This window comes from Arachis stenosperma, chromosome 4 (assembly GCF_014773155.1).
Source record: "Arachis stenosperma cultivar V10309 chromosome 4, arast.V10309.gnm1.PFL2, whole genome shotgun sequence".
Classification (NCBI taxonomy): Eukaryota; Viridiplantae; Streptophyta; class Magnoliopsida; order Fabales; family Fabaceae; genus Arachis; species Arachis stenosperma.
Genome location: NC_080380.1, coordinates 116,579,137 through 116,590,946, shown reverse-complemented (window position 1 = coordinate 116,590,946; position 11,810 = coordinate 116,579,137). Strand labels below are relative to the sequence as shown.

The following is an 11,810-nucleotide window of genomic DNA, read 5'->3' as shown; positions in this document are numbered from 1 at the left end:
TATGACTTTGTTGGCAGCTTCGGCTTGCCCATTGGCTTGGGGGTGTTCAACAAAGGTGAATTGTTGTTTTATATTCAAGTCGGCCGCTAGCTTTCTGAAGCCTGCATCTGTGAACTGGGTACCATTGTCTGTAGTGATGGAGTATGGAATTCCAAACCTTGTGATGATGTTTCTATATAGAAATTTTCGACTTCTTTGAGCAGTGGCGTTAGCTAGGGGTTCTGCCTCAATCTATTTTGTGAAGTAGTCTATTCCTACTATGAGGAATTTGACTTGTCCCGATCCTTGAGGAAAGGGTCCGAGAAGATCGAGTCCCCATTTTGCGAATGGCCAAGGTGAGGTCACGCTGATGAGCTCCTCTGGTGGGGCGATGTGAAAATTGGCATGTTTCTGACATGATGGACATGTCTTTACGAACTCTGTGGCTTCCATTTGTAGAGTTGGCCAATAAAATTCTGCCCGGAGTACTTTCTTGGTAAGTGCTAGCGCTCCGAGATGATTGCCACAATGCCACTGTGTACTTCTTCTAGAACTTCCTTTGTGTTGGAAGTCGGTACACATTTTAATAATGGTATCGAAATTCCTCTTTTGTATAGAGTGTTGTTTATGATAGTGTAGTATTGTGCTTCCTGTTTTAATCTTTTTGCCTCTTTTTCCTTTGTGGGGAGTGCTTCTGTTTTGGGGTAGTTAATTATGGGAGTCATCCATCCCTGATCGCGACCTGTTATGGCTAGGACTTTTTCTTCTTCTGAGGTTGATGGATTCGGTAGAATTTCTTAGATGAGGCTTCTATTGTTGCCTCCTGATTTGGTGCTGGCTAGTTTTGAGAGTGTATCGGCTCGAGCATTCTATTCTCGGGGTATGTGACGAATCTCATATTCTCCGAATTGTCCGAGTTGTTCTCTGGCTTTGTCCAAGTACTTTTTCATGATGGGGTCTTTGGCTTGGTAGCTTCCTCCTATTTGTGAAGTAACTACCTGCGAGTCGCTGAAGATGATAAGCTTTTGAGCTCCAATCTCCCTGGCTAGTTTCAAACCAGCTAGTAGTGCCTCATATTCCACTTGATTGTTTAAGGCAGGGAACCCAAATTTGAGGGAGAGTTCGATTTGGGTTCCTTGGTTGCTTTCAATTATCACGCCTGCGCCACTTCCAGTTTTATTTGAGGAACCATCCACATAGAGATTCCATTCTGTGGGGATTTCCGGTGTATCTGTAAATTCTGCAATGAAGTCGGCCAGGTATTATGATTTGATGGCCGTCCGAGCTTCGTATTGAAGATCAAATTTGGACAACTCGACTACCCATTGCAAGATTCTGTCTGCCAGGTCTGTTTTCTGTAAGATCCTTTTTATGGGCTGGTTAGTCCGAACTCTAATGGTGTGGGCCTGGAAGGATGGGTGAAGTTGTCGTGATGTTAGTATTAGAGCATAAGCAAACTTTTCTATTTTCTGGTAGTTCAGCTCGGATCCTTGTAATGCTTTGCTGATAAAGTATATGGGCTGTTGCCCGCTGTCGTCTTCTCGGACCAGTGCTGAGGCTACTGCCCGATTTTCTACTACGAGGTACAATATGAGTGGTTCTCCTTCCCGTGGCCGAGTCAGTATAGGTGGCTGTCCCAGGAATCTTTTGAAGTCTTGAAAGGCTTGCTCACTGTCTATTCAAACTCCTTTCCCTTCTTTAGAGTGGCGTAGAAGGGGAGAGATCTTATTGCTGATCCGATCAGGAATCTAGACAAGGCTGCCAACCTTCCGTTGAGTTGTTGTACCTCTTTGACACAAGTCAGACTTTTCATGTCGAGTATGGCCCAGCATTTATCCGGGTTTACCTCGATTCCTCTCTGTGTGATCATAAAACCCATGAATTTACCAGCTTCTACTGCGAAGGTGTATTTTGTGGGATTGAGTCGCATGCCATGTCGTCTTATAGTGTCAAATACTTGGGTCAGGTCGGATAATAACGTCTCTTCATTTTGTGTCTTTACTAGCATGTCGTCCACGTAGGCTTCCATGATTTTTTCGATGTGATCTGAAAAAACCTTGTTCATTAATCTTTGGTAAGTGGCTCCCGTATTTTTAAGACTGAAGGGCATGACAATGTAGCAGTAATTTGCCTTTGGGGTTAAGAATGAGGTTTTTTCTTAGTCGGGTGGGTACATTGGGATTTGGTTATATCTCGAGTATGCGTCCATAAAGGAGAGGTATTTATATCCGGAGGAGGCATCTACCAGTGCGTCGATGCTTGGGAGTCGATAAGGATCTTTTGGGCAGGTTTTGTTGAGGTCGGTATAGTCAGTGCACATTCGCCACTTCCCGTTTGACTTTTTCACCAAATACGACGTTAGCAAGCCATAGTGGGTATTTGACTTCTCTGATGAAACCTGCCTCCAGTAGAGCTTGTACCTGTTCTTCCACAGCTTGAGAGCATTTTGGTCCTAGCTTTCTACGTCTCTATTGTATCGGCCGAGATCCTGGGTAGACTGCTAGCTTGTGGCACATTAGCTTGGGATCTATGCCTGGCATGTCTGCGGCCTTCCACGCAAAGAGGTCGACGTTGTCTCGTAGAAACTGTATGAGTGATTCTTTTATGTCTCCTTTCAGGAGTGTACTGATATTAGTCGTTTGGTCTGGGGTGTCCCCGATATGGATTTTCTCTATTTCACCTTCAGGTTGTGGGCGGAGTTCTTCCCGCCTCTGAACTCCACCGATCTCAATTGTGTAGAACTCTTCTCCTCTGCCTCTGAGGCTTAAGACTTTTGTTGTAATAGCGGCATGCCATCTTCTGATCTGCTTTTATCGCAGCTATCCCTCCTACCGTTGGGAACTTCATGCATAGATGTGGGGTTGAGACTATTGCACCGAGCTGATTCAACGTTGTCCGACCTATTAGGGCATTGTAGGTTGAACTTACGCCGACTACGATGTAGTCTATTTTGAGTGTTCTTGACTGATTTCTTTTTCCAAAAATTGTGTGTAGCGAGATGTATCCCATCGGTTGAACCGGGGTATCTCCTAGTCCGAACAGGCTATCTGGATATGCTTTGAGTTCTTTTTCTTCCAGGCCAAGTTTGTCGAAGACAGTTTTGAATAAGATATCGGCGGAGCTCCCCTGGTCTATTAGCGTGCGGTGAAGATTTGCGTTTGCCAGTATAATAGTGATGACCATGGGATCGTCATATCCTGATACGATGCCGGAAGCGTCTTCCTTGGTGAAAGTAATCGCGGGGATGTCGGGTGCTTCCTCCTTTCCTGCGACATGATATACGTCTTTGAGGTATCTTTTGCAAGATGATTTGGAGATTCCTCCCCCGGCAAATCCGCTGTGTATCATGTGGACATGTCTTTCTGGTGTACGAGATGATCACGCGGTTTGTCCAACATCTTCTGCTCTTCTTCTTTTTCTTTGCTCATCGTCACGGGTGGCCAGATATCGATCTAGCTTTCCTTCTCTTACTAGTTTTTCTATGACATTTTTTAGATCGAAACACTCATTGGTGGAGTGCCCGCGGATCCGATGGTATTCACAATATTCATCACGGTTTCCTCCTCCTTTTTTGCCTTTGAGTGGCCGAGCTGGTGGTATTTTTTCTGTGTTGCAAACCTCTCTGTATACATCCACAAGAGATACCCGGAGGGGGTGTAATTGTGGTATTTTTTATTTTCTCTCCATATCGATCTTCCTTTTTTCTGGAATCTTTGTCTTTATCCCGGGAGGCGAATCCGGCTTTCAAGGTCTCTCCTAATCGGGAGTTTTCCTCCATGTTGATCTACTTTTCCGCTTGTTCCTGCACCTCGTTCAGAGATGTGGGGTATTTCTTTGATATGGATTAACTAAAGGGCCCTTCTCGCAAGCCATTAATGAGGCCCATAATGGAGGCCTCCATTGGTAGGTTCTGTATGTCCAGGCATGTCTTGTTGAATCTTTCCATGTAGTTGCGAAGGGTTTCCCGTTCTCCTTGTCTGATTCCCAATAGGCTCGGAGCATGTTTAGCCTTGTCTTTTTGGATGGAGAATCTGGCCAAAAATTTCTTGGCCATGTCGTCGAAACTTGAGATGGACCTAGGAGGGAGGTTGTCAAACCATCTAATTGCCGTCTTTGTCAAAGTAGTCGGAAAGGCTTTGCAATGAAATGCATCTGAGGCATCGATGAGGTACATTCTGCTTCTGAAATTGCTGAGATGATGGCCAGGATCTGTAGTGCCATCGTATAAGGTCATGTCTGGGAGTTTAAAGTCTTTTGGGATTTTAGTCCTTATGATCTCCTTGGTGAATGGGTCGTGCTCCTTGCGGGAGCTATCTTCGGGAGGGGATCGGCTGGCTTTGGTTTTTATATCGGCTTCAAGTTTTAGGAGTTTGTTCTCCAATTCCCGGCGTCGCCTTATTTCCCTTTGTAGGTCTTTCTCGGCCTCTCGTTGACATATGGCTTCTTCTTCAAGTTGTTTTAATCGGTCCTGAAGTGCATCCATGGCTCCCTCGTTCAAGGAGTTTTTCTTGTTGTTAAGTTGGGAAGTATCTTTTGTTGTGGTGTCCGCGTTTTTGTGCGGAGTTCTATCCTCTAGATCTGAAGTGTGGTCGTTGTCATGGTCATCCGCCATGGTGATGGGATGACTTCCAAGTTCCCCGGCAACGGCGCCAATGTTTCGAGCGTTACCTGAAACTATAGGTCGATCTCGGACGAGATCTTCTGAGCTAGTCAGAGCTGTCTTGTCTGAATTGCTAGATTTGGTGATGGTGCTGATCCTTTGTCCCCGGAGGGTGGGGGGTACCTACAAGGGACTCCAATGCTTAAGTTAGCAAGGGTATTAAGCAGGTATTTAGTAGAATCAGAGTATAAGTTATACCTGGGTGCTCCAGTGTATTTATAATGGCGCGGAGTGACCTTTCTGGAGATAAGATAGTTATCCTATCTTATCTTATCTTCGGGTGAGGTCATCTTATCTTTAAGGAAACAGCCTTTATCTCTACGGGCTTGGGTTGCCCTTGGATTCGGGATGTGTTCTTCTGTTTGGGCCCTTTATTGGGCTTTCCTGTGACTTGGCCGAGCTCTTTGAGAAGAGGTCGGGTCATCCTGACCTGAAGAGGTCGGTCACTTTGTCTGTAGAACATCTCGAGTCGGACAGCTTTGACCCAGGGTATGAGCACACACACACACACACACACACATATATGAATTTGAGCTTGGAATTTGACTCCATGAATATTATTATTGAGCTTGGGGATGCACGTACAGAGGGATTGTCCAATGGTTAGCTACCAGGATATGTCGGGTTGGCTGTATAACTGACAGATGAGCTCATTAACCATAGGGCAGACATGCATCATATGCATTAGCATGATTTTTTTGAGTTTGAATTTGTTTTAGTTTGCCTAATTGCTTAACTATTATTAACTGCTATTTAAGCTATTTGCTGTAACTGTTATCTATACCTGTGCTTTTCTTGTCTGCTTTGCCTGTGTTGTTCCGGTGTGGTACTTTTGTTGATTGAGTATTGATGCTGAATTGATGATAGTGTTGATCGATTTCATGGTTAGTTTTTTGTTAATATTTAGTAAAGTATCAAATATCAAGCAGGTCAGCATAGAGTTATGATGAGCGGATATTTTATATGCTTTTTGACATCATTTTCATATAGTTTTTAGTAGTTTTTATTTAGTTTTTATTTAGTTTTTATAGGTTTTAGTGTTAAATTCACATTTTTGGATTCTACTATGATTTTTTGTATTTTTGGGCAATTTCAGATAATTTTTGGCTGAAATTGAGGAGTTGGAGCAGAAGTCTGATTCAGAGACAGAGAAAGCACTGCAGATGCTGTTCAAATCTGACCTACCTGAACTCGGAAGAGCTTTTCTGGAGCTATAGAAGTCCAAATGGAGCACTCTTAATGGCTATGGAAATATGACTTCTAGAGCTTTCCAGAAATATATAATAGTTCATACTTTACTTTGGATTAGAAGGCCCAAAACTGGCGTCCAACGCCAGCTACCTGCCCCCTTCCAAGTGTCCAGCACCCAAAGAGAAAAGACCAATGTACAAACGCCCAAAGAGGACCCCCTAACTGGTGTTCCACGCCCAAGAGACCTCAATGCACGTGAATCTCACCAAATCTCAACCCAGACACTCAGTAAGTGGGTCCCAGAAGTGGATTTTAGTACTAAATAGATTGTTTTACCCTTACTAGTCATCTGTTTAGTATTTAAGGGTTTATGTTTATGTAATTCAGATCTTCTTCGAACGTTTTACACCTCTCACTAGGAGAGGTCTGCTATATTTTCGTTACTTTGTGTTTTTACTTCAGTATGAGTTTTTAAACTTCCTAGGTTGAGGGGAGGAGCCACGCTGAGTCCTATGAATTAATAAAAGTACTACTGTTTCCCTACGATCCATGTTTGATTAATTCTAAGATGTATATTCATACTTCATCGTGGTCAATAAGATGATCTAACCAATTAGCTCTGTTAATAACATTAAGACGAACGTGCCTGACAAACACCCCCGTCTACTTGGGTCGGAATGCGTCTTTCACTGGACAAAGACGACCAACAGCTTGAATATACATCTCTCAGATGGCTAATCCACGACTTCGTTGGGAAATTCTTGCGACATCAGTTCAGCTAATTTTTGGGGAGATTAGGGTCTCTGTGGTAGAGGCTAGAACCCAAAGATGCAGCATTCTCTGATCCGGAAGATCCGACCTTGTTTGTGGCATTTTAAGTAGGATCATAAAAGAGAATGGACTGTACGTGCTTCATCCTCAAGTAGAGATGGATCCACACTAAACCTGGGGTTCAGATCCGGAGGAGTATTGGCAGCTGTTGAAACCAGTGTCAATCACATACAGCCTACTGGTGCACGAAATTGTGATCATCAATGGCGCCATCAACATGGTACACTTAATTGCAATCTCAACTCTTTATCACAACTTCGCACAACTAACCAGCAAGTGCACTGGGTCGTCCAAGTAATAAACCTTACGCGAGTAAGGGTCGATCCCACAGAGATTATTGGTATGAAGCAAGCTATGATCATCTTGTAAATCTCAGTCAGGCGGATTCAAATGGTTATGGAGGATTAATGATTAAAAGATAAATAAAACATAAAATAAAGATAGAGATACTTATGTAATTCATTGGTGAGAATTTCAGATAAGCGTATGGAGATGCTTTGTCCCTTCCGTCTCTCTACTTTCCTACTGTCTTCATCCAATCCTTTTTACTCCTTTCCATGGCAAGATGTATGTTGGGTATCACCGTTGTCAATGGCTACAGTCCTGTCCTCTCAGTGAAAATGTTCAACGCGCTCTGTCACAGCACGGCTATTCATTTATCGGTTCTCGATCATGTCGGAATAGAATCCAGTGATTCTTTTGCGTCTGTCACTAACGCCCCACAATCGCAAGTTTGAAGCTCGTCACAGTCATTCAATCCCTGAATCCTACTCAGAATACCACAGAAAAGGTTTAGACCTTCCGGATTCTCAAGAATGCCGCCATCAATTCTAGCTTATACCACGAAGATTCTGATTAAGGAATCCAAGAGATAAACATTCAAGCCTTGTTTGCTTGTAGAACGGGAGTGGTTGTCAGGCATGCGTTCATAAGTGAGAATGATGATGAGCGTCACATAATCATCACATTCATCATGTTCTTGGGTACAAATGAATATCTTAGAATAAGAATAAGCTGAATTGAATAGAAGAACAATAGTAATTGCATTAATACTCGAGGTACAGTGATGAGCGGATAATTTATACGCTTTTTGGCATTGTTCTTAGTATGTTTTTGATATGATCTAGTTAGTTTTTAGTATATTTTTATTAGTTTTTAGTTAAAATTCACTTTTCTGGACTTTACTATGAGTTTGTGTGTTTTTCTGTGATTTCAGGTATTTTCTGGCTGAAATTGAGGGACCTGAGCAAAAATCTGATTCAGAGACTAAAAAGGACTGCAGATGCTGTTGGATTCTGACCTCCCTGCACTCTAAGTGGATTTTCTGGAGCTACAGAAGCCCAATTGGCGCGCTCTCAACGGCGTTGAAAAGTAGACATCCTGGGCTTTCCAGCAATATATGATAGTCCATACTTTGCCCAAGATTTGATGGCCCAAACCGGCGTTCAAAGTCACCTACAGAAATCCCAGCGTTAAACGCCGGAACTGGCACCTAAATGGGAGTTAAACGCCCAAACTGGCATAAAAGCTGGCGTTTAACTCCAAGAAGAGTCTCTACACGAAAATGCTTCAATGCTCAGCCCAAGCACACACCAAGTGGGCCCGGAAGTGGATTTTTATGTCATTTACTCATCTCTGTACACCCTAGGCTACTAGTTCTCTATATATAGGACCTTTTACCATTGTATTTTTCATCTTTGGACATCTAGTTCTTAGATCATTGGGAGGCTGGCCTCACGGCCATGCCTAGACCTTGTTCTTATGTATTTCAACGGTGGAGTTTCTACACACCATAGATTAAGGTGTGGAGCTCTGCTGTACCTCGAGTATTAATGCAATTACTATTGTTCTTCTATTCAACTCCGCTTGTTCTTTGTCCAAGATATCACTTGTTCTTCAACTTGATGAAGGTGATGATTGACACTCATCATCATTCTCACTCATGAACAAAGTGACTGACAACCACTCTTGTTCTACAAGCATACGAGGCTCTAGTGTTTATCTCTTGGATTCTTTAATCGGAATCTTCGTGGTATAGGCGAGAACTGATGGCGGCATTCAAGAGAATCCGGAAGGTCTAACCTTGTCTGTGGTATTCTGAGTAGGATTCAATGATTGAATGACTGTGACGTGCTTCAAACTCCTAGCAGGCGGGGCGTTAGTGACAGACGCAAAAGTATCAATGGATATTATTCCGGCCTGACCGAGAACCGACAGCTGAATTCCGCTATGCCGTGACAGGGCATATGCCAATCGCTTTCACTGAGAGGATGGGAGGTAGCCACTGACAATGGTGAAACCCTACACGAGCTTGCCATGGAAAGGAGTAAGAAGGATTGGATGAAGACAGTAGGAAAGCAGAGAGACGGAAGGGAAGGCATCTTCATACGCTTATCTGAAGTTCCTACCAATGAATTACATAAGTACCTCTACCTTTATCTTTATGCTTTATTCGTATACCATTATACCCATTTGAGTATGCCTGACTGAGATTTACAAGGTGACCATAGCTTGCTTCATACCAACAATCTCCGTGGGATCGACCCTTACTCGCGTAAGGTTTATTACTTGGACGACCCAGTGCACTTGCTGGTTAGTTGTGCGAAGTTGTAGTGATCACAATTTCGCGCACCAAGTTTTTGGCGCCGTTGCCGGGGATTGTTCGAGTATGGACAACTGACGGTTCATCTTGTTGCTTAGATTAGGTATTTTTCTTCAGAATTCTTAAGAATGAATTCTAGTGTTTCAAGGTGATGTTCTTATCATCACCAAAGCTGATTGATTCTCATCAATTTAGCTCTTGAATGCAATGTCCTGCTGAAGCTTGGCCGGCCATGTCTAATTCCTTTAGACTAAAGCTTTAGACTAACATTGCATGATTCCTGGAATTCTCATTAAGAATTTTGATACCTTTATTTTCCTTTTCACTTAATTTTCGAAAAAGCACAAAAAAAATTTATAAAATCATAAAATCCAAAAATATTTCTTGTTTAAGTCTAGTGTCTCATTTTAAGTTTGGTGTCAATTGCATGTTTCTATTCTTCTTGCATTTTTCGAATTTATGCATGTGTCTTAATTAATCTTCAAGTTGTTCTTGATGATTTTCTTGTTTTGATCTTTGAATTCTATTGACTTGAGTGTTTTGTTGTTTCTCATATGCATTCTCATTTTGTTAGTGTCAGTAGTATACAAACTGCTAAGTTTGGTGTCTTGCATGCATTGTCATTTGATTTTATTTGCATTTTGATTATTCCTCATTATTAAAAATCCAAAAATATTTTTAATTTGTGTCTTTTCAAGTCAATAATACAGAGAATTGAAGATTCAGAACATACTGCAGAGGAATCACACAGAAAAAGCTGGGCATTCAAAAATGCCCAGTGAAGAAGACAGACTGGCGTTTAAACGCCAGCCAGGGTGCCTGGCTGGGCGTTTAACGCCCAAAAGGGTAGTAGTTTGGGCGTTAAACGCCAGAATGTGCACCATTCTGGGCGTTTAACACCAGGATGGCACAAAGGGGAAGATTTTGTTTTCAAAATCAAATTTTTTTCAAGTTTTCAAAGTTTTTCAAAATCAAATCTTTTTCAAATCATATCTTTTCAATAAAATGTTTTCAAAATCAATTTCTTTCCTTTTTCAAAGATACTTACTAACAATTAATGATTTGATTGAACATTTTAAGTGTGTTGCCTTTTCTGTTGAGAAAGGTTTAATGTTTGAATCATATCTTTTCTTGTTAGGCAAGTCATTAATTTTAAAAAAAATCAAATCTTTTTAAAATTGTTTTCAAATCATATCTTTTTAAAACCATAACTTTTCAATCAAATCTTTTTAATCACATCTTTTTCAAAATAGTTTTCAATCAAATCTTTTTTTTCTCTAATTTCAAAATCTTTTTCAAAAATTACTTGATTTCTTTTCCACTCTTATTTTCGAAAATCAATTAAGTGTTTTTCAAAATGTTTTCAAAATCTTCCACTTAATTTTCGAAAATTACTTCCCTTCTTCTCACATCCTTCTGTTTATGGACTAACACTATCCCCTAATGCAAAATTCGAACTTCATCTTCTTTGATAAGTTCGAATTTTCTACTTATGTCTTCTATTTCTCTTCTTCCTCTGACACCTCAAGGAATCTCTATACTGTGACATAGAGGATTCCATATTTTCTTGTTCTCTTCTCTTTCATATGAGCAGGAACAAAGACAAAGGCATTCTTGTTGAAGCTGACCCTGAACCTGAAGGGACCTTGAAGCGAAAGCTAAGAGAAGCTAAGGCACAACTCTCTTTAGAGGACCTGACCGAATTCTTCAAAGAAGAAGAACACATGGCAGCCGAAAACAACAATGCCAACAATGCAAGGAAGGTGCTGGGTGACTTTACTGCACCTACTCCCGATTTCTATGGGAGAAGCATCTCTATCCCTGCCATTAGAGCAAACAATTTTGAGCTTAAGCCTCAATTGGTTTCTCTAATGCAACAGAATTGCAAGTTCCATGGACTTCCATTGGAAGATCCTCATCAGTTTTTAGCTGAGTTCTTGCAAATCTGTGACACTGTCAAGACTAATGGGGTAGACCCTGAGGTCTATAGACTTATGCTATTCCCGTTTACTGTAAGAGACAGAGCTAGAACATGGTTGGATTCTCAACCTAAAGAAAGCCTGGACTCTTGGGAAAGGCTAGTCAATGCCTTCCTGGCAAAGTTCTTTCCACCTCAAAAATTGAGTAAGCTTAGAGTGGAAGTCCAAACCTTCAGACAGAAGGATGGAGAATCCCTCTATGAAGCTTGGGAAAGATACAAACAATTAATCAGAAAGTGTCCTTCTGACATGCTTTCTGAATGGAGCATCATAGGTATTTTCTATGATGGTCTCTCTGAACTATCCAAGATGTCTCTGGATAGCTCTGCTGGAGGATCTCTTCATTTGAAGAAGACGCCTACAGAAGCTCAAGAGCTGATTGAAATGGTTGTAAATAACCAATTCATGTACACTTCTGAAAGGAATCCTGTGAACAATGGGACTAATCAGAAGAAAGGAGTTCTTGAGATTGATGCTCTGAATGCCATATTGGCTCAGAACAAGATATTGAATCAACAAGTCAATTTGATTTCTCAAAGTCTGTCTGGAATGCAAAATGCACCAAGCA

The 11,810-nt window shown here is 41.6% G+C and overlaps 1 non-coding gene across 1 annotated transcript; it reads right to left on the bottom strand.

Moving 5' to 3' along the window:
• Positions 1 to 11,389: 11,389 nt before the first annotated feature.
• Positions 11,390 to 11,497, bottom strand: LOC130977459 (small nucleolar RNA R71). Its single transcript, XR_009085149.1, has one exon. It is a non-coding gene; the product is annotated as a small nucleolar RNA R71 (small nucleolar RNA).
• Between the last annotated feature and the right edge of the window lie 313 nt (positions 11,498 to 11,810).